This window comes from Lynx rufus, unplaced genomic scaffold (genome assembly GCF_022079265.1).
Source record: "Lynx rufus isolate CCGP_SWC_20201006 ecotype Redwood Valley unplaced genomic scaffold, mLynRuf1.p SCAF_17, whole genome shotgun sequence".
Classification (NCBI taxonomy): Eukaryota; Metazoa; Chordata; class Mammalia; order Carnivora; family Felidae; genus Lynx; species Lynx rufus.
The window spans coordinates 47,941,980-47,965,936 of NW_025814831.1; the positions used below are offsets into that span (position 1 = coordinate 47,941,980).

Consider the following 23,957-nt stretch of genomic DNA (forward strand, 5'->3'; position numbering starts at 1 on the left):
TCTTCTGTTTTGTCCCCCTCCCTGTTTTTATATTTGTTTCCCTTCCCATATGTTCATCTCTTTTGTCTCTTAAAGTCCTCAGATGAGTGAAGTCATATGATTTTTGTCTTTCTCTAATTTCACTTAGCATAATACCCTCTAGTTCCATCCACGTAGTTGCAAATGGCAAGATTTCATTCTCTTTGATTGCCAAGTAATACTCCGTTATATATATATACATATATATATACGTATATATATATATATACATATATATATATATACGTATATATATATGTGTATGTATATATATATATATATATATATATATATATATATATACACACACCACATCTTCTTTATCCATTCATCCATCGATGGAAATTTGGGCTCTTGCCATACTTTGGCTGTTGTTGATAGTGTTGCTATAAACATGGGGGTGCATGTGTCCCTTCGAAACAGCACACCTGTATCCCGTGGATAACTGCCTAGTAGGGCAATTGCTGGGTCATAGGGTAGTTCTATTTTTAATTTTTTGAGAAACCTCCATACTGTTTTCCAGATTGGCTGCACCAGCTTGCATTCCCACCAGAACTGAAAAAGAGATCCTCTTTCTCAGCATCCTTGCCAACATCCGTTGTTGCCTGAGTTGTTAATGTTAGCCGTTCTGACAGGGGTGAGGTGGTATCTCATTGTGGTCTTGATTTGTATTTCCCTGATGATGAGTGATGTTGAGCACTTTTTCATGTGTCGGTTGGCCATCTGGATATCTTCCTTGGAGAAGTGTCTTTTAATGTCTTTTGCCCATTTCTTCACTGGATTATTTGTTTTTTGGGTGTTGAGTTTGATAAGTTCTTTATAGATTGAGTTCTTTACGTATTGAGTAAGAAGTTGCTGTGGCCAAGATCAAAGAAGTTTTTGCCTGCTTTCTCCTTGAGGATTTTGATGGCTTCCTGTCTTACATTTAGGTCTTTCATCCATTTTGAGTTTACTTTTGTGTATGGTGTAAGAAAGTGGCCCAGGTTCATTCTTCTGCATGTCGCTGTCCAGTTTTCCCAGCACCACTTGAAGAGACGGTCTTTATTCCATTGGATATTCTTTCCTGCTTTGTCAAAGATTAGTTGGCCATACGTTTGTGGGTCCATTTCTGGGTTCTCTATTCTGTTCCATTGATCTGAGTGTCCGTTCTTGTGCCAGCAGTGCTTATTTTTAAAACTGGATTTTAAAAATTAGTATAAATAACAGTAAGGAGTGAGCCACTTTTTATGGGCACCCTATAGTTTTATAGTCCTTAATCCAAACTTAAAATTTTATATTTCTTCCTTATGGCAAAAACTACAAGCCACCATATGCACAGATTACACCGTGAGTTGGGTTGGCTCTCCCACAGCCTCTGAGGTAAATTATAAGAGTCCCAGCCATTATCATCTTCCTCCTCTTGTTTCAAAAAAATTTTTTTGTACATTTTGGCTACAGTATTGGTGTTAGAATATACCATAATATGGATCATCTCTACCTCTGTATTTATTTATCTATTACTAGACCTCAACCAAGGCCTTCTTTTTCCCCTTCCACCTCTTTGCCTGTAGGATGTACTGTATGTAGTCATGCACTTTGTATTAATATATTAGAAATCTACCAATCTGTTTTGTACTTTTTATACTGTTGGATAACTATAATCAAAACTTTTACTAGGGTATTGAATAAATTTAGTCTTACTATGAAATAAAAAAAAAACCTGCAACACAGTTTGGATAATATTATGCCATACTGGGGAGTAGGGGGAGGAATGTCCTTGCCACAGGTTGTAGCACTCACCAAAATATTCTGCACTCCCCTTTCACATGTCACACCTGACTTGCAGCAGGGCAGAGCCATGGTTACTAGTTATGACTAATAAATTGTAAATGGAAGTAGAGTATGTCAATTATGGGCTGAGGCAGTAAAAAATCCATGTGTGATTTTATAGTCTCTTTATGGTGAATTAAAGCACAATGTATTACAGAGTGTGGCCACAACATGGTCGAACCTCCATTAGCTGGGGCCCCTGACTGACTACATGGAGAAAACACCCTGCTAATCTGTGTAAGAAATGCAGCATTAGCAAGAAATTTTTGTTGTGTTAAGCCACTGAGATTTGGATGGATTGTTTGTTATTGCAATATAATCTAGCTTATCTTGACCAATACACATACACAAACTAGCATTTATCAAGCACTTACTATATGCTAGTAATTATGCTGAACACTTTTCATCTTATCTATTAAACCCTCACAAAACCTTGTAGGACAGTACTATTATGCTGAAATGAGGAAACTGAGGCAGTGTGAGGACAAATAACTTGTCCAAGGTGGCCAGCTAAATGGAAAAGCTGGAAATGGAACCCAGGCAGTCTGAATGAAGATCTACCAAACTATTAACATAATATTATTAACAGGAATATTAACATAATCCTTGAGAGCAGGATTATGGGGAATGGTCACTCTTTGTTCTGTGTTTCTGTAATGTTACAGATTTTAAAACAACCATTCATTACCTTTGCAGTAAGCAATAAACAAATAAATGGGTACACAAACTATATGTTAGATACTTAAAAGACTGAATTCAGAGATGGAAGTCAAGTGACACCGGAGAATGGTATAATCAAGGAATGCCTAAAAATGACTCTCTGCCACCCATAGCCATACCTAGTTTTATAGGTGAATTCCAGCAAGTAAGGTGAATCATAATATATTTCACAATAAAATTGGCTTAGTTTCTGCGCAGGGGCAGGAGGAGATACCCATATATATTTTAACTTTCAGCAAGGAAGGAGTTAATAAAATAGGCTGTGCCAACAGCAGGATGAATGTTGTGGTTCTAGGAATGTCTTCCAGTATTTAAGAGCACTCTTCAAAAGAAAAGTAATTATAATAAAACAATTCTTTATACCTAAAAGTGGCCTCATTAAATGCACATTTTAAATGTTCCACTCAATCATATTTAAACAAAATATATATGGCAAAATATATTATAATAAAGTGTACATGTGCTTATTCTGGCTGCCCTGGATCTGCTTTTGAAAATTCAACAATGTCTGACTCTGGACAGGAGGAAACTGAAAGACCAAAATACAGTTTCCCCAGACTCTGGGCAGCTGGCTGTTCTTGGCTGCCTAGCCTCACTTGGCCTCTATTGTTTTTTGAGCCTGGTTGGTTCTCCAGCCTTCCCATTGATTCTATAAACTAACAATCCTTCCACAGTTGGTTTCTATTGCTTGGAAGCAGGAAGCTGACTACCAAGCAGTAGATATAGGCAACTGTATAATGTGAAGACACAGCACCTACGAAAAAATGAGCCACTTTTGAAGGTCTGAACAAGACATATGTTGTTATCTATAACATGTTAATAAATACACTTCACAGTTCGATTAGATTTGAGATGTTTTACATACAACCACATTTCTCCTAGGTTTGATCCTTTGCTTCCCTTCCAGGAATTGCTGTCATATCCGAGTGTCCCTAACTCCACACATAAATAGCCCTGTGCTTTATCACCAGTCATGTTTCTTTTATAACATCACACTTTCAAAAAAGTGTCATTATGTAACATGATCTACTCAACAGTAAAAATGCTATAAAGTTTTGGTTTAACATTATAAAAAATAAATTACTGAACTATCTTATTAGGTTAAGTTTAAAAGTCTATAAAATATAACACAGCCTCACCTATAACAAAATGAAAACCACCTGAGTTTCATTTGTCTTATGGAAATAATAATGCCTGTCTTATCTCCCAGTATTAACATAAGGATCAAATAATTTATGAACATTAATATGTTTAAGGTATGTACCATATTTCATCAAATCTTAAGATACATCTACTGTAAGACCTATCATTAGTTTATATACCACAAAAAAAGAAACAATACGGCCAATTAAAAACTATAACACATACTTTCTTAACACTTAGAAATTCTATTTCAAAACCTAGCAAAAGAGACATTTATGTAAGTAGACATAGATTGTTATATATAATTCTTGTGCAAATATTACAAGAAAAATATGAATGAAATAAATGGGTTAAGGTATTCTTAACAGTTTTCATTGAACCCAACACTCCCAAATCATTTCTCAACTCAATCACTGATAGCATGTTTTTCCACATAATATCATGATCTTTGCCAGCAGAAACATTGATGATATAGCATTTCTTATAAGAATCCACAAACTGTTTTTCTGGTTCAAGACAATGACAAAAGAGAACCTTAAAGTCACCTCCTTTCACAGAAACACTGAATCTTCAGCTACATACAGAACAATCCCCTCTGAAAGAAATCTAGGAACTAGCTGAGTGACTCTTACACATCAGGCAAGTGAGAAAAAAACTCCCACTGAAATGAGTAGGAAAGCCTCAGACACAATCTTATCCCTGGAGCAGCAACACACAACTAGGAGGGAGCTCACAACTCCCAGCTTCTCTCTGAGGAGAGAAGGGCTTGGACACCAGAGCTGGCACCACAACTTTTAAGACTTCTACCTGAGAAATGGACTCACAAAACATCTAGCTCTGAAAGCCAACAGGGACTTACATCCACGAGATCCACAGTCTATAGTGAACTAATAGTTCTTACAGGATTTGTGTGGACTCACCATGGCTTGGCCCTCAGAGCCCAGCGCAGAGGGAGCAGACTGAATCATGCCCAGTTTCCCCACGAAAGAAGCTATTGCTTACCTTTAAAGCTTTGGCTTGAGGGGCAGGTTTCTAATTTAAAACACTTCTGGAGGCCAACTGCAATATTCTCCAGAAACCACAGAGACTGGTAGGGACATCTTCCTGTTCTCCCTCTGCCTCACTCCAGGTAGGTCATCAGTATATCCCAAAAAGGAGCTCGTCCACATGTCTGGTGCCCCAGTTTTTGCAGCTGCTCCCAGAGGAAGCCCTCTAATGGGGCTTATGTTTGCAGGTACCACAAGACTGTAAGAGAGAAACCATTCTTAAGGAGGTATCCATCCCTCACTGCACACTGCAGAGGCAGCAGATTGACACGCAACCTTTTTGTGAAAGAGGCCTATTAGTTTATCTCTCAATAGCTGTGACCTGTGGGGCAGGCTTCTATCATAACACACATCTAGAGGCCCATTGCCATCGTCTCCAGAAACCAGGAACGCCAGCAGGCACCATCTTTGTGCTCTCCCTTTGTCCCACTCCACGTTACCAACGCCTTTGAGAAAGGAGCTTATGCGTAACGGGTGCCACCCTGGCTTTTGTGGCTGCCCCCCAGAGGACACATCTCTTGATAACCTGGCACTGGTAGCCAGTGGGACTCGTGTTCATGGATTCAGTGGGTTGGTAGCAAACAAAGAAACAATTCTTAACTGTCTATCCCCCTCAGGGCTTGATGTGCAGAGGGAGCAGACAGAAACACACATCTCCCAGTCTGCCCCTGAAGGAGGTATATTTACATACTTAATTTAATTAATTTTTTTTTTTTGAGAGTGAGAGAGCATGAGCAGGGGAGGGGCAAAGAGAGAGGGAGAGAGAGAATCTTTTTTTTTTTAATGTTTATTTATTTATTTTCAGAGATGGGGGGAAGAGCAGAGAGAGGGAGAACAAGAATCTTGAGCAGGCCCTGCACTGTCAGTGTGGAGCCCAATGCAGGGTCGACCCACAGACCATGAGATCATGACCTGAGCCGAAATCAACAGTCTGACGCTTAAATGAATGAGCCACCCAGGTGCTCCAAGAGGTATATTTACATACTTTAAAAAGAAGTGGCTCAATGATGAAAATACCCAAATCTGAGTATCAGAGGCCTTCCAATCTACCTGATGCATGATCTTTGTAGTTCTGAGAAGCAAAAGTAATTTAAAACAATAAGGGCTTATGTCTAGAGTTAGGAATGCATGCGTGTGTGGATGTGTGTTCATAAAAGTGACAGTAAAATAGTGAGAACTTGTTGATGGATGAGTAAGATATCTGTGGGGGTCATTATGTATCTGTATGAAAGACTAATCAGCTCTAATCAATGATGAAAAGGTTTTAATACAGACCTTTATAACTACAAGGGTTTCTACACTTTCTCTGAGCTCAAAATGAAAAATTTTTGAAAGAAAGTTAAAAAGATGCTCCCTGAGTGTCTGCTTCTAATCTGTCTGCATTTAGTGCTGACTGAGATCTTCCCCTTTGGGACAATGAGAAATATTGGCACACCCTCAACTACTGGAAGCCACTAAGAACATAGAAGGCCATTTGGACAACCACAAAATTTTGAGAGAAAACCACAAGGAAGTCAGGATTGAATAATAAGGTTCATTGCCTAAATGAGACCACCTCTTCAAGACCGAGAAACGTGGTTGTTTTATCTAATGCACAGAAAATCAACAGAAAGAGTCAAGAAAAATGAATAGAGGAATATGTTCCAAACAAAACAACAAACTAAAACCTCAGAAAAATTCCTTAATGAAAGAGAGATAAGTGATGTACCTGACAAGAAGTTCAAAACAATGGTCATAAAGACCACTTGCTGAGGTCAGGAAAACAATGCATGAACAAAGTGAGAATTTCAACAGGAGATGAAAAATATAAGAAAGTACCAAACAGAAATCACATAGCTGAAGAATTTAATAATTGAACTGAAAAATTCAATAGAAGGTTTTTTTTTACATTTATTTATTTTTGAGAGACACAGAGAGACAGAGCACAAGTGGGGGAGGGACAGAGATAGAAGGAGACACAGAATCTGAGATGTCAGCTCTGAAATGTCAGTACAGAGCCCGATGCAGGGCTCGAACTCACAAACTGTGAGATCGTGACCTGAGCAAAAGTCCAATGCTTGACCGACTAAGCCACCCAGGTGCCCCTCAATAGAAAGTTTTAATAGCAGATGAAGTGAAAGAAAGAAAAAATCAGCACACTCTAAGATAGGGCAGTAGAATTCATCCAAAAAGAGGAGCAAAAAGAAAAATAAAATAGGTTAAGGGACTAATAGGACAACATCAAGAGGCCCAACATTATAGGGGTCCCAGAAGGAGAAGAGAAAGGGGCAGAAAAAAGTCTTTAAAGAAGTAATGGCTGAAAACTTCCCTAACCTGAGAAAGGAAACAGACATCCAGATCCAGGAAGTTCGAAAGAAGATGAATTCAAAGAGACCCACACCAAGACACAGTATAATTAAATTATCAAAAGTTAAAGACAAGGACAAAATATTAAAAACAGCAAGAGAAAGACAACTTGTTATGTATAAGGAAACACCCATAAGACTATCAACAAATGTTTTCAACAAATTCTTGCAAGTCAGAAAGGAGTGGCATGATATATTCGCTGAGCTGAAAGAAAAAATCTGCCAACCAAAAATACTCTACCTGGCAAAAAAAAAATCCTTCAAAATTGAAGGAAAGAAAAAGAGTTTTCCAGACAAGCAAAAGCTGGAGGAGTTCAGCACCATTACACCGAATCCACAAGAAATGTTAAAGGAATTTCTTTAAGCTGAAATGAAAGGGGGCTAATTAGTAACAGGAAAACATATGAGAGTATAAATTTCATTGGTAAAGGTAAATATATGGTTAAGTTCACAATAATTTAATGTAATGGTGGTAGGTTAATCATTTATAAAACTAGTATGAAGGTTAAAAGACAAAAGTAGTGAAAAATAACTATAATTACAATAATTTGTTAATGGATACACAGACAAAAAATATAAATTGTTAAATCAAAAACATAAAAGGGGGGCAGTAAAAATGTAGAGCTTTATAATTAAGTTGGACTTAAGAGTTGTTGTCAACTTGAGGCTCTTGGGTAGCTCACTCAATTAGGCATCCAACTTCAGGTCAGGTCATGATTTCACTGTTGGTTTGTGGGTTCAAGCCCTGCATTGGGCTCTGTGCTGACAGCTCAGAGCCTGGAGCCTGCTTTGAATTCTGGGTCTCTCTCTCTCTCTCTCTCTCTCTACTCTTCCCCGGCTTGTGTTCTCTTTCTGTCTCTCAAAAATAAATAAATATTTTTTAAAAAAATTTTAAGTTATTATCAACTTAAAATAGACAGTTATAAATATGTTTTATGTAAGCCATGCTGTAACCACAAAGCAAAACCTATACTAGATTCATAAAAGATAAAGGAAAAGGAATCTAAGCATACCAATACAGAAAATCATCCAATCACAAACGAAGAGAACACAAGAAAAAGGAACAAAGGAATTAGAAAACGATGAACACAATGGTAAGTCCATACCTATCAATAATTACTTTAAACGTAAATGGACTAAATTCTCCTATTAAAAGGCACAGAGTGGCTGAAGAGATTTTAAATATATAAATATCCCAACTATATGCTGCCTATAAGAGACTCATTTCAACTTTAAGAACACACACAGGGAAGGGAAGGTATGGGAAAAGACAGTGTATACAAATGGAAATCAAATGACAGCTAAAGTAGCTATACTTGTATGAGGAAAAAACAGACTTTAAGACAAACCTGTAATAAGAGACAAAGAAGTTAATTATATAGGGGCACCTGGGTGGCTCAATTGGTTAAGCATCTGACTTCAGCTCAGGTCATGATCTTGTGGTTCATGAGTTCGAGGCCTGCTTTGGGCTCTGTGCTGACAGCTCAGAGCCTGGAGCCTGCTTTGGATTCTGTGTCTCCCTCTCTCTCTCTGGCCCTCCCCTTCTATCTCTCTCGCAAAAATAAATAGACATTAAAAAAATTTTTTATGATTTTTATGATTAAAAATTTTCTAATGATAAAGGGGTCAATCCAGTAAGATGACGGAACATTTGTAAATTTACATACACCCAACATAGAGGCACCTAAATATATAAAGCAAATATTAACAGACCTAAAAGGAGAAATAAACAGCAATCCAATAATAGTAGGAGACTGCAATACCTCACTGTCATCATTGGATAGATCATCCAGACAGAAAATCAATAAAGAAACATAGGACTTAAACAACATGTTAGACCAGGTGGTCTTAACAGACATTTATAGAACATTCCATCCAAAAGCAGCAGAATAAACATTTTTCCCAAGCACACATGGGACATTCTCCAGGGTAGATCACAAAATAAATCTTAATAAATTTAAAAGACTGAAATAATATCAAGCATTTTTTCCCAAACACAATGGTATGAAACTAGAAAACAATTACAAGAAGAAAACTGGAAAACTGACAAGTTATGTGGAGATTAAACAACATGCTACCAAACAACCAATAGGTCAAAAAAGAAATAAAAATAGAAATCAAATTTTGAGACAAATGAAAATGAGAATATAACATACCAAAATTTATAGGATGCAGCAAAAGTAGTTTTAAGAGGGAAGTTCACAGTGATAAATACCTATATTAAGAAATAAGAAAGATCTCAAATAAACCACCCAACTTTATACCTTATGAAACTAAAAAAAGAATTAAGCCCTAAGTTAATAGAGGGAAGGAACTAACAAATATCAGAGCAGAAATAAATGAAGCAGAGACTAAAAAAATCAGTAGAAAAGATCAATGAAACCAAGAGCTGGTTTTTGAAAAGATAAACATTTAGCTAGACTCACCAAGGAAAAAACAGAGAGAAAACTCAAAATAAAATCAGATATTAAAGAGATGTCACAATTGACACAATGGAAATACAAATAAGAGAGTATTATGAACAACTTCATACCAACAAACTAGACAATGTAGAAGAAATGAATACATTCCTACAAACATACAACCTACAAAGACTGAATCATGAAAAAAGAGAAAATCTGAACAGACTAATTACTAGTAAGGAGATTGAATCAGTAATCAGAAACCGCCAACAAACAAAAGTCCAGATGGCTTCCCTGGTGAATTCTATCAAATGTTTAAAGAATTAATACAAATCCTTCTCAAACTCTTCCAAAAAATTGAAGAGGAGGGAACACTTCCAAACTTATTTTATGAGGCCAGCATTAAATATCAAAACCAGATAAAGGCACTAAAACAAAAGGAAAATACAGACTAATATCCCTGATGAACACAGATGTAAAAATCCTCAACAAAATATTAGCAAACTGAATTCAATAATACATTAAAAGGATGCAGCAAAAGCATTTGACAAAACACAACATCCATTCATGATAAAAACTCTCAACAGAGTACAGAGAGAAAATACCTAAACATACTAAAGACAATATACAATGAGCCCACAGCTAACAGCATACTCAATTGTGAAAAACTGAAAGCTTTTCTTATAAGATCAGGAACAAGACAAGGATGTCTACCCTCACCACTTTTATTTAAAATAGTACTGGGAGTCCTAGCTAGAGCAATGATGCAAGATAAAGTAATAAGCATCCAAATCAGAAAGTATACTGTCTCTACATGCAGATGACATGATACTATATATAGAAAACCCTAAAAACTTCACCAAAAAAAAACCTCATTAGAATAATAAGTTGTAGGATACAAAATCAATATACAAAAATGAGTTGAGTCTCTATACACTAATAACAAACTATCTAAAAGAGAAATTAAGAATACAGTTCCATTTACAATTGTTTCAAAAGAATAAAATGCCTACTCTAAGACATTGATGAAATAAATTGAAGTCACAAATGGAAAGATATTCCATGCTCATGGACTAGAAGAATTAATATTGTTAAAATGTCCATTCTACCCAAAGTAATCTACAGATTCAATGCAATCCTTATCAAAATTCCAATGGCATTTTTTCACAGAAATGGAAAAAACAATTCTAAAATTTGTAACAGAACCACAAAAGATCCCAAATAGCCAAAGCAACTCTGAGAAAGAGGAACAATTCTGCGGGCATCACACCTCCTGATTTCAAACTATATTACAAAGCTATAATAATGAAAACGGTATGGTATTGGCATAAACACAGCCACATAAATCAGTGAAATAGAACAGAGCCCAGAAATAAACCCATGCATATATGGTCAATTTATGACAAAGGAGCCAAGAATATACAATAAGTAAGGAATAACATAGCAGAGGAAAGGGCTCAATAAATGACATGTGAAACATGCTTGACAGTACTAACAGCAGGATGAAAGAGGCAAGAAGAACAAAATAGTGACCTAGAAAACAGAGTAATGGAAGCTAATCAAGCTGAACAAAAGAAAGAGAAAAGAATAATGCAAAATGAGAATAGACTTAGGGAACTCAGTGATTCCATCAAATTTAATAACATTCACATTAGAGGAGTACCAGAAGAAGAAGAGAGAGAAAAGGGGGGCAGAAAATTTATTTGAAGAAATAATAGCTGAAAACTGTCCTAACCTGGGAAAGGAAATACATATATAGATCCAGGAGGCACAAAGATATACCAGGAGGCACAGAGGACCCTCAACGAAATTAACAAAAGCAGATCCACACCAAATCATATTATAATTAAAGTGGCAAAATATACTGATAAAGAAAAAATTATTAAAGCAGAAAGACAAAAGGAGATAGTTACATACAAGGGAAACCCCATAGGCTATCAGAGGACTTTTCAGCAGACACCTTCCAAGCCACAAAAGAGTGGCATGTTTTATTCAACATGCTGGGGGAAAAAATCATCTGCAAGGCTATCATTCAGAAGAGAGACAGAGAGAGAAAGAGAGAGAGAGAGAGAGAGAGAGAGATTCCCAGACAAACAAAAATTAAAGGAGTTCGTGATGAGTAAAGCAGCCCGGCAAGAACTATTAAAGACACTCTTCAAGTAGAGACCAAAAGTGACAGTACAAAGGTAAGAAACACAAACACAGTAAAAATGAATATTTTTATAAAATATCAGCCAAGGTACTCACAAAATAAAAAGATGTAATATATGACACCATATACTTAAAACGTAGGGAGAAGAGGAGTAAGAATGGGTTCAAACTTAAATGACCATCAACTTAATGTAGACTGCTATATACAAAAGAGGTTATATACAAACCTAATGGTAATCATATGTCAAAAGCCACTAAAATATGCAAAGAATAAAGAGAAAGAAATCCAAATGTATCACAAACAAACAGTAAACCAGGAAAAAGAGAAAGACCAGAAAGGATCAGAGAAAATCTTCAGAAACAGCCATAAAACAAGAAATAAAATGGCAATAAATACATATCTATCAATAATTACTTCAAATGTAAATGGACTAAATGCTCCACTCAAAAGACATACAGTGACAGATGGATAAAAAAACAAAACCCATCCATATACTGCCTACAAGAGACTCATTTTAGTCCTAAAGACACCTGCAAATTCAAAGTGAGGGGATGGAGAAACATCTAACATGCAAACAGATGTCAAAAGAAAGCCAGTGTAGCAATACTTATATCAGACAAACTAGACTTTAAAACAAACACAATAACAAGAGACAAAGAAGGACACTATATAATAATAAAGGGGACAATCCTACAGGAAGATATGACAATTGTAAATATTTATGCACCCAACACAGAGGCACCCACATACATAAAACTGTTAATAACAAACATAAAGGAACTAATCTGATAATAACACAATAATGGTAGGGAACATTAACACGCTACTTACATCAATGGACAGATCATCTAAACAGAAAATCAATAAGGAAACAATGGCTTTGAATGACACACTGGAACAGAACATTCCATCCTAAAACTCCAGAATACACATTCTTTTCAAGTGCACATAGAACATTCTCCAGAACAGATCACACAATAGCCCACAAAACAAGCTTCAACGATTTCAAAAAGATTAAAATCATACCATGCATCTTTTCTGACCATAATGAATAGAAGTCAACCACAAGAAAATATCTGGAAGACCACAAATACATGGAGGTTAAATAACATGCTACTAAACAACGAATGCATCAACCAGAAATAAAAGCAGAAATTAAAAAGTACATGGATACTGGGGCCCCTGGGTGGCTCAGTCGGTTGAGCATCCAACTTTGGCTCAGGTCATGATTTCACGGCTCATGAGTTCAAGCCTCACATCAGGCTCTGTGCTGATAGCTCAGAGACTGGAGTCTGCTTTGGATTCTGTGTCCCTCTTTCACTGTGCCCCTCCCTTGCCCATGCTCCTTCTCTCTCTCTCTCTCTCTCTCTCTCTCTCTCTCTCTCTCTCTCTTTCTGTCTCTCTCTCAAGAATAAATAAAACATTAAAAAAAATTTAAAACAAGGTACATGGATACAAAAATGAATACACAATGGGTCATAATCCTTGGGATGCAGCAAAAGCAATTCTAAGAGGGAAGTTTACATGTCAACAAACTAGACATCTAGAAGAAATAAATAAATTCCTCAAAACCTCCCAATATGTAATGAGGAAGAAATAGAAAATTTGAACAGACCAGTTTCCATCAATGAAGTTAAATCAGTAATCAAAAAACTCCCAACAAAAAAAAGTTCAGGACCAGATGGCTTCAAATCCTACCAAATATTTATTTATTTATTTATTATCATATTTATTTTTTCCAACTGTCCCTGCAAGAGGTTTTATGTATTCTATTTTACAGAAGAGGAACCCGAGACTCAGAGAGGCAAGATAACTTTTCCAGGGTTGCTCAGGTTACAGTTAGAATTATAAGTCAGATCTAGATAACTAGGCAAAGCATCAGCTTTTTTTCTTTTATTATTATTTTTTTAAATATGAAATTTACTGTCAAATTCGTTTCCATACAACACCCAGTGCTCATCCCAACAGGTGCCTTTCTCAATACCCATCACCCACCCTCCCCCCCCTCCACCATCAACCCTGTTTGTTCTGTTTTGTTTTTTAATTTTTTTTAACGTTTATTTATTTTTGAGACAGAGAGAGACAGAGCATGAATGGAGGAGGGTCAGAGAGAGGGAGACACAGAATCGGAAACATGCTCCAGGCTCTGAGCTGTCAGCACAGAGCCGGACGCGGGGCTCGAACTCACGGACCGCGAGATCATGACCTGAGCCGAAGTCGGCCGCTTAACCGACTGAGCCACCCAGGCGCCCCTGTTCTCAGTTTTTAAGGGTCTCTTATGTTTTGGCTCCCTTCCTCTCTAACCTTTTCTTTTTTCCTTCCCCTCCCTCATGGTCTTCTGTTAAGTTTCTCAGGGTCCACATAAGAGTAAAAACATACGGTATCTTTCTCTGTATGACTTATTTCACTTAGCATAACACTCCAGCTCCATCCGCGTTGCTACAAAAGGCCACATTTCATTCTTTCTCATTGCCATGTAGTATTCCATTGTGTGTATAAACCACAATTTATTTATCCATTCATCAGTTGATGGACATTTAGGCTCTTTCCATAATTTGGCTATTGTTGAGAGTGCTGCTATAAACATTGGGGCACAAGTGCCCCTATGCATCAGTACTCCTGTATCCCTTGGGTAAATTCCTAGCAGTGCTACTGCTGGGTCATAGGGTAGGTCTATTTTTAATTTTCTGAGGAACCTCCACACTGTTTTCCAGAGCGGCTGCACCGTTTGCTTCCCACCAACAGTGCAAGAGGGTTCCCATTTCTCCACAACCTCACCAGCATCTGATTTGTTCATTTTAGCCACTCTGACTGGCGTGAGGTAGTATCTCAGTGTGGTTTTGATTTGTATTTCCCTGATGAGGAGCAACGTTGAGCACTTTTCATGTGCCTGTTGGCCATCTGGATGTCTTCTTTAGAGAAGTGTCTATTCATTTTTCTATTCATATTCAGTTTACTGCCCATTTCTTCATTGGATTATTTGTTTTTCAGGTGTGGAGTTTGGTGAGTTCTTTATAGATTTTGGATACTAGCCCTTTGTCCGATATGTCATTTGCAAATATCTTTTCTCATTCTGTTGGTTGCCTTTTAGTTTTGTTAATTGTTTCCTTTGCAGTGCAGAAGCCTTTTATCTTCATGAGGTCCCAATAGTTCATTTTTGCTTTTAATTCCCTTGCCTTTGGGGATGTGTCAAGTAAGAAATTGCTACGGCTGAGGTCAGAGAGGTTTTTTTCCTGCTTTCTCCTCTAGGGTTTTGATGATTTCCTGTCTCACATTCAGGTCCTTTATCCATTTTGAGTTTATTTTTGTGAATGGTGTAAGAAAGTGGTCTAGTTTCATGCTTCTGCATGTTGCTGTCCAGTTCTCCCAGCACCATTTGTTAAAGAGACTGTCTTTTTTCCATTGGATATTCTTCCTGCTTTGTCACAGATTAGTTGGCCATACTTTTGTGGGTCTAATTTTGGGTTTCTATTCTATTCCATTGGTCTATGTGTCTGTTTTCATGCCAATACCATGCTGTCTTGATGATTACAGCTTTGTAGTAGAGGCTAAAGTCTGGGATTGTGAAGCTTCCCGCTTTGGTCTTCTTCTTCAATATTTCTTTGGCTATTCGGGGCCTTTTATGGTTCCATACCAATTTTAGGATTGCTTGTTCTAGCTTCAAGAAGGCTGCTGGTGCCATTTTGACTGGGATTGCATTGAATGTGTAGATAGCTTTGGGTAGTATTGACATTTTAACAATATTTATTCTTCCAACTCATGAGCACAGAATGTTTTTCCATTTCTTTATATCTTCTTCAATTTCCTTCATAAGCTTTCTATAGTTTTCAGCATACAGATCTTTTACATCTTTGGTTAGGCTTATTCCTAGGTATTTTATGCTTCTTGGTGCAATTGTGAATGGGATCAGTTTCTTTATTTGTCTTTCTGTTGCTTCATTATTAGTGTATAAGAATGCAACTGATTTCTGTACATTGATTTTGTATCCTGAGATTTTGCTGAATTCATGTATCAGTTCCAGCAGACTTTTGGTGGAGTCTATAGGGTTTTCCATGTATGATATGTCATCTGCAAAAAGGGAAAGCTTGACTTCCTCTTTGCCAATTTTGATGCCTTTGATTTCCTTTTGTTGTCTGACTGCAGATGCTAGAACTTCCAACACTATATTAAACAACAGCGTTGGGAGTGGACATCCCTGTCGTGTTTCTGATCTCAGGGGGAAAGCTCTCAGTTTCTCCTCATTGAGGATGATGTTAGCTGTGGGCTTTTCATAAATGGCTTTTATGATGTTTAAGTATGTTCCTTCTATCCCAACTTTCTCGAGGGTTTTTATTAAGAAAGGATGCTGAGGGGCGCCTAGGTGGCGCAGTCAGTTAAGCGTCCGACTTCAGCCAGGTCAGGATCTCGCAGTCCGTGGGTTCGAGCCCCGCGTCGGGCTCTGGGCTGATGGCTCAGAGCCTGGAGCCTGTTTCCGATTCTGTGTCTCCCTCTCTCTCTGCCCCTCCCCCGTTCATGCTCTGTCTCGCTCTGTCCCAAAAATAAATAAAAAACGTTGAAAAAAATTTAAAAAAAAAAAAAAAAAGAAAGGATGCTGAATTTTGTCAAATGCTTTTTCTGCATCAATTGACAGGGTCATATGGTTCTTTTCTTTTATTAATGTGTTGTATCACATTGATTTGCAAATGTTGAACCAGCCCTGCAGCCCAGGAATGAATCCCACTTGATCATGGTGAATAATTCTTTTTATATGCTGTTGAATTCGATTTGCTAGTATCTTATTGAGAATTTTGGCATCCATATTCATCAGGGATATTTGTCTGTATTTCTCTTTTTTTACTGGGTCTGTGTCTGGTTTAGAAATCAAAGTAATACTGGCTTCATAGAATGAGTCTGGAAGTTTTCCTTCCCTTTCTATTTTTTGGAATAGCTTGAGAAGGATAGGTATTATCTCTGCTTTAAACGTCTGGTAGAACCCCGCTGGGAAGCCATCTGGTCTGGACTCTTATTTGTTGGGAGATTTTTGATAACCGATTCAATTTCCTCACTGGTTATGGGTCTGTTCAAGCTTTCTATTTCCTCCTGATTGAGTTTTGGAAGTGTGTGGGTATTTAGGAATTTGTCCATTTCTTCCAGGTTGTCCAGTTTGTTGGCATATAATTTTTCATAGTATTCCCTGATAATTGCTGTATTTCTGAGGGATTGGTTGTAATAATTCCATTTTAATTCATGATTTTATCTATTTGGGTCATCTCCCTTTTCTTTTTGAGAAGCCTGGCTAGAGGTTTATCAATTTTGTTTATTTTTTCAAAATCCCAACTCTTGGTTTCATTGATCTGCTCTACAGTTTTTTTTAGATTCTATATTGTTTATTTCTGCTCTGATCTTTATTATTTCTCTTCTTCTGCTGGGTTTGGGGTGTCTTTGCTTTTCTGCTTTTATTTCCTTTAGGTGTGCTGTTAGATTTTGTATTTGGGATTTTTCTTGTTTCTTGAGATAGGCCTGGATTGCAATGTATTTTCCTCTCAGGACTGCCTTTGCTGCACCCCAAAGCATTTGGATTGTTGTATTTTCATTTTCATTTGTTTCCATATATTGTTTAATTTCTTCTCTAATTGCCTGGTGGACCCATTCATTCTTTAGTAGGGTGTTCTTTAACCTCCATGCTTTTGGAGGTTTTCCAGACTTTTTCCTGTGGTTGATTTCAAGCTCCATGGCATTGTGGTCTGAAAGTATGCATGGTATGATCTCAATTCTTGTATACTTATGAAGGGCTGTTTTGTGACCCAGTATGTGATCTATCTTGGAGAATGTTCCATGTGCACTCGAGAAGAAAGTGGGATGCAGAGTTCTAAATACATCTGTCAAGTCCATCTGATACAATGTATTATTCAGGGCCCTTGTTTCTTTATTAACCCTGTGTCTAGATGATCTAGCCATTATTGTAAGTGGGGTATTAAAGTTCCCTGAAGTTACCATATTTTTATCAATAAGATTGCTTATGTTTGTGATTATTTTCTATATTTGGGTGCCTCCGAATTTGGTGGCTAGACATTTATAATTGTTAGCTTTTCCTGATGGATAGATTCTGTAATTATTATATAATGCCCTTCTTCATCTCTTGTTACAGCCTTTAATTTAAAGTCTAGTTTGTCTGATATAGTAAGGCTACTCCAGCTTTCTTTTGACTTCCAGTAGCATGATAGATAGTTCTCCATCCCCTCACTTTCAATCTGAAGGTGTCCTCAGGTCTAAAGTGAGTGTCTTGTAGACCGCAAATAGATGGGTGTTGTTTTTTTTATCCATTCTGATACCCTATGTCTTTTGGTTGGAGCATTTAGCCCATTTACATTTAGTGTTATTATTGAAAGATATGGGTTTAAAGTCATTGTGATGTCTGTAAGTTTCATGCTTGTAGTGATGTCTCTGGTACTCTGTGGTCCTTGCAACATTTCACTCACAGAATCTCCCTTAGGATCTCTTGTAGGGCTGGTTTAGTGGTGATGAATTCCTTCAGTTTTTGTTTGTTTGGGAACACCTTTATATCTCCTTCTCTTCTGAATGACAGACTTGCTGGATAAAGGATTCTCAGCTGCATATTTTTTCTGTTCATCACATTGAAGATTTCCTGCCATTCCTTTCTGGCCTGCCAAGTTTCAGTAGATAGGTCTGTCACTAGTCTTATCGGTCTCCCTTTATATAGAGTTAGAGTATGTTTATCCCTAGCTGCTTTCAGAATTTTCTCTTTATGCTTGTATTTTGCCAGTTTCACTATGATATGTCATGCAGAAGATCAATTCAAGTTACGTGTGAAGGGAGCTCTCTGTGCGTCTTGGATTTCAATGCCGTTTTCCTTCCCCAGATCAGGGAAGTTCTCAGCTATGATTTGTACAAGTACACCTTCAGCCCCTTTCTCTCTCTCTTCCTCTTCTGGAATTCCTATTACATGGATATTGTTGTGTTTGATTGCATCACTTAGTTCTCTAATTCTCCCCTCATACTCTTGGATTTTTTTTATCTCTCTTTTTCTCAGCTTCCTCTTTTTCCATAATTTTATCTTCTAATTCACCTATTCTCTCCTCTGCCTTTTCAATGCGAGCTGTGGTCACCTCCATTTTATTTTGCACCTCATTTATACCATTTTTTAGCTCCTCCTGTTTCTTTTCTTTCTTTTTATTTATTTATTTTTTTTTAGCTTACACAAAGGCAGTTTATTACCAGAAAACAATAATTTGAGGAATCCTGTTCACAGACGGCGACCACAGCGACCCCGCTTCCTGTGGGTGTTATCGGAGGGGATGGGGGTGACATCCTCAATCCACCCAATCTTCATTCCTGAGCGGGCAAGGGCTCTGAGGGCCGACTAGGCCCCAGGTCTGGGGGTCTTGGTTCTATTTCCTCCTGTGGCCCGGAGTTTGATGTGGACAGTGGTGATGCCCAGCTCCTTGCACCTGTGGGCTACATCCTGGGCGGCCAACATGGCAGCGTAGGGAGAGGACTCATCTCACTCAGCCTTCATCTTTATCCCACCAGTCACACGGCAGATGGTTTCTTTGCCAGAAAGATCGGTGACATGGACAAAAGTGTCACTGAAGGATGCAAAGATGTGGCACACGCCAAACACATTTTCTCCTTCAGCTACCTGAGGCCCAAGGCTCATGACCTGTTCTTCTTTCTTTTCTCTCCTCTTTCGAGGTGCCATTTCTGCACATCTTCCCTAGACTCCGCAACCAGAAAGCCTCCTGTTTCTTAGTCCCTTGATCTGTGTAGCAATAGATTCTTTGCTGTCCTCTATACTTTTTTCAAGTCCAGTGATTAATTTTATGACTATTATTTTAAATTCATGTTTTGTTATGTTGCTTAAATCGTTTTTGATCAATTCGTTAGCTGTCGCTACTTCCTGGAGTTTCTTTTGAGGAGAATTCTATCATTTTATCATTTCGGATAGTCCCTGGAGTGGCGCAGAACTGCAGGGCACTTCCCCTGGGCTGTCCGGAGTAACTTGGGTTGGTGGGCGGGGCCGCAGTCAGACCCCATGTCTGTTCCCAGCCCACGGCTGGGGCCACAGTCAGACTGGTGTGAACCTTATCTTCCCCTCTCCCAGGGGCAGGACTCACTGTGGAGTGGTGTGGCCCGTCTGGGCTACTTGCACACTGCCAGGCTTGTGGTGCTGCTTTGATGGGATCTGGCGTACTAACCAGGGTGGATCCGCAAGGTGCATGGGGGTGGGAGGGGCAGGCTTGGCTCGCTTTGCCATTGGTGGTCCCCTGTGGGAGGGGCCCTGTGGCACCAGGAGGGAGGCAGACCCATCGGAGGGATGGATCCACAGAAGCACAGCATTGGGTGTTTGCATGGTGCAAGCAAGTTCGGTGAGGTGAACTGGTTCCCTTTGGGGTTTCGGCTGGGGGATGGGAGAGGGAGATGGCGCTGGCCAGCGCCTTTGTTCCCCTGCTGAGCTGAGCTCTGTCGACCGGAGCTCAACACCTCTCCCTCCCAGTGTCCTCTTGCCCTCCTGCTCTCTGACTAGAGCTGTTGACTTATAACATTCCAGATGTTAAGTCCCGCTGGCTGTCAGAATTCACTCCTTCCGGCCCCTCTGCTTTTGCAAGCCAGACTCGGGGGCTCTGCCTTGCCTGGCGGGCTGCTCCTCCACTGCCCCAGCTCTCTCCCACCAGTCCAGGTAGCACACACCACCTCTCCGCCCTTCCTACCCTCTTCCGTGGGCCTCTCGTCTATACTTGGCTCCAGAGAGTCCGTTTTGTTAGTCTTCTGGTGGTTTTCTGGGTTGTTTAGGCAGATGTGGGTGGAATCTAAGTGATCAGCAGGACAAGGTGAGCAAGCGTCCTCCTATGCCACCATCTCAAGCTTCCTCTCCTATTTTTTAATTAATTAATTAATTTTGAGAGGAAGGGAGGGGCAGAGAGAGAGGGAGAAAGAGAATCCTAAGCAGGCTCCATGCCCAGTGTGAAGCCCAACACGAGGCTCAATCTCACAACCATGAGATCATGACCTGAGCTGGACACTTAACTGACTGAGCCACCCAGGCACCCCTCTATCAAACACTTAAAGAGGAGTTAATATCTCTTCTTCTCAGACTATTGCAAAAAATAGAAAAGGAAGGAAAATTTCCAAATTCGTTCTATGAGGCCAGTGTTACCCTGATACCAAAACCAGATAAAGACACCCCCCCCAAAAAAAGAACTATAGGCCAATATCTCTGATGAACATAGATGCAAAAATGTTCAACAAAATAACAGCAAACTGAATCCAAGAATACATTTAAAAAAATCTTTCACCACAATCAAGTGAGATTTATTCTTGGGAAAGAGTGGCTCAATATTTGCACATCAATCAATGTGATACATCACATAGGAGAAAGGACAAGAACCATATAATCATTTGAATAGATGCAGAAAAAGCATTTGACAAGTGCCACATCCATTCATGATAAAAACCCTCAACAAAGTAGATTTAGAGGGAACATATCTCAACATAATAAAGGCAATATATGAAAAACCCATAGATAACATTATACCCAAGGGTGAAAAACTGAGAGCTTTTCCCATAAGGTCAGGAAGAAGACAAGGATGTCCACTTTCACCACTTCTATTTAACACATTACTGGAAGTCCTAGCCATAGCAATCAGACAAGACAAAGGAATAAAAAGCATCCAAATTGGAAAGGAAGAAGTGAAACTTCCACTACTTGCAAATGACATGATACTACTATATATAGAAAACCCAAAAGACTCCACCAAAAACCTCCTAGAACTGATAAATAAATTCAGTAAAGTTACACGATGCAAAATCAACATACAGAAATTGGTTGCATTTCTATATACCAATAATGAGCCAGCAGAAAGTGATATTAAGAAAACAACCCATTTAGGGGTGCCTGGCTGGCTCTGGCAGCAAAGCATGTGACTCTTAACCTCAGAGTCATGAATTCAGGCCCCACATTGGGCATGGAGTCTACTTAATTAAAAAAAAAATTTTTTTAAGAGAAAACAGTCCCATTTACAATTGTACCAAAACTAATGAGATATCTAGGAATAAAACTAACCAAAGAGGTGAAAGACCTGTACTCTGAAAACTACAAAACACTGATGAAAGAAATGGAAGACAACACAAAGAAATGGAAAGACATTTCAAGCTTATGGATTAGAAGAACAAATACGGTTAAAATGTCCATACTACCCAAAGCAATCTACATATTTAATGCAATCCCTAGCAAAATCCTAACAGCATTTTTCACAGAACTAGAATAATCCTAAAATTTGTGTGGAACCACAAAAGACCCAGCCAGCCAAAGCAATCTTGAAAAGGAAAAGTAAAGCTGGAGACATCACAATTCTGGACTTCAAGTTATATTACAAAGATGGAGTACTCAAAACAGTATGGTACTGAGGCAAAAAGAGACACAAAGATCAGTGGAACAGAATAGAAAATCCAGAAGTAAACCCACAATCATATGGTCAATTAATCTTTGACAAAGCAGGGAAGAATATCCAATAGGAAAAAAGACAGTCTCTTCAACAAGTGGTGTTGGGAAAACTGGACAGCAACATGCCAAAGAAAGAATGTGCACCACTTTCTAATACTATATGCAAAAATCAATTCAAAATGGATTGACGGCCTAAATGTGAGATCTGAAACCATAAAAATCCTAGAATACAGGCAGTAGCCTCTTTGACATCATCTGTAGCAACTTTTTCCTAAACAGATCCCCTGAGGCAAGGGAAACAAAAGCAAAAATAAACTATTGGGACTACATCAAAATAAAAAGGTTCTGCACAGTGAAAGAAACAATCAATAAAACTAAAAGGCAACTTACTGAATGGGAGAAGATATTTACAAATGACATATCCAATAAAGGGCTAGTATTCAAATATATAAAGAACTTATACAACTCAACACCAAAAAACAAATAATCCATGTAAAACATGGGCAGAAGACATGAACAGACAGTTCTCCAAAGAAGACATCCAGATGGCTAATAGACACATGAAAAGATGCTCAACACCACTTACCATCAGGAAAATGCAAATCAAAACTACAAGAGATATCACCTCACATGTCAGAATGGTTAAAATCAACAACAGAAGAAACAACAGGTACAGGTAAGGATGTGGAGAAAAAGGAACTCTCTTGCACCATTGGTGGGAATGTAAACTGGTGCAGCCACTATGTAAAACAGTATGAAAGTTCCTCAAAAAGTTAAAAATAGAACTACTCCATAATACAGCCATTGCAGTCCTGGATATTTACCCAAAGAATACAAAAATACTAATTCAAAAAGATATAGCACCTCATGTTCATTGCAGCATTATTTACAAGAGCCAAGATATGATAGCAGTCCAAGCGTCCATCGATTAATAAATGGATAAAGAAGATGTGATGTATGTATACAACGGAATATTATTCAGCCATAAAAAGAATGAAATTTTGCCATTTACAACAATATGGATGGAGCTAGAGAGTATAACGTTAAGCAAAATAAGTCAGTCAAAGAAAGAAATACCATTTGATTTCCCTCATGTGTGGAATTTAAGAAACAAAACAAAGGAGCATGGGGGTGGAGGAAGAGAGAGAAAGAAACAAACCAAGAAACAGACTCTTAACTATAAAGCACTGATGGTTATCAGTTCCACTGCAACTATGTAACCACCATTGGTTAAACAGATTATGGGGATTAAGGATCGCACTTGCTGTGATGAGGACCAGGTGGTGAATGGAATTGTGGAATCACTATATTGTACACCTGAAACCAATATAACAATGTATGTTAACTAGAATGAAAAAACTTAAAAAAAAAACTGTTCTAAACAACACAAAACAAAAACAAAAACATGTTCCTCAAAAATATTTAAATAGAAATTACCATATGGCCCAGCAATTTCACTTCTGGATATTTATCCAAAGAAAATTAAACCACCAGCTAGAAAAGATATATACACCCACATGTTCATAGCAGCATTACTAACAATAGCCAAGACATGGGAAAAATTTAAGTGTCCATTGTTAGATGAATGTATAAAGAAGTTTGTTTATATATACATATATAGAAATACAAATAGTGGAATATTATTCCACAATAAAAAAGGGAATCCTGTCATTTACAACAACTCAGATGGAGCTTTAATACATTACGGTAAGTGAAACAAGTCAGAAAGAGAAAGACAAATACTCTATGATCTCACTTATATGTTCTATCTAACAAAACGAACAAATAAATTCACGGATATAGAGAAAAAATTAGTAGTTGCCAGAGGTAGGGTGTGGGGAGCAAAATGACTGAAAGGGTCAAAAGGCACAAACTTCCAGT

General features: G+C 38.1%; 2 non-coding genes and 1 pseudogene across 2 annotated transcripts; 2 read left to right on the forward strand and 1 right to left on the reverse strand.

Annotated features, from left to right (window-relative positions):
- Positions 1 to 5,735: 5,735 nt before the first annotated feature.
- LOC124512712 (small nucleolar RNA U2-19) lies at positions 5,736 to 5,814 on the forward strand. Its single transcript, XR_006962227.1, has one exon. It is a non-coding gene; the product is annotated as a small nucleolar RNA U2-19 (small nucleolar RNA).
- A 167-nt stretch (positions 5,815 to 5,981) lies between these two features.
- Positions 5,982 to 6,051, forward strand: LOC124512711 (small nucleolar RNA U2-30). The gene has a single exon (XR_006962226.1). It is a non-coding gene; the product is annotated as a small nucleolar RNA U2-30 (small nucleolar RNA).
- Positions 6,052 to 18,855: 12,804 nt separating this feature from the next.
- On the reverse strand, positions 18,856 to 19,340 carry LOC124512184 (40S ribosomal protein S14-like; annotated as a pseudogene).
- Between the last annotated feature and the right edge of the window lie 4,617 nt (positions 19,341 to 23,957).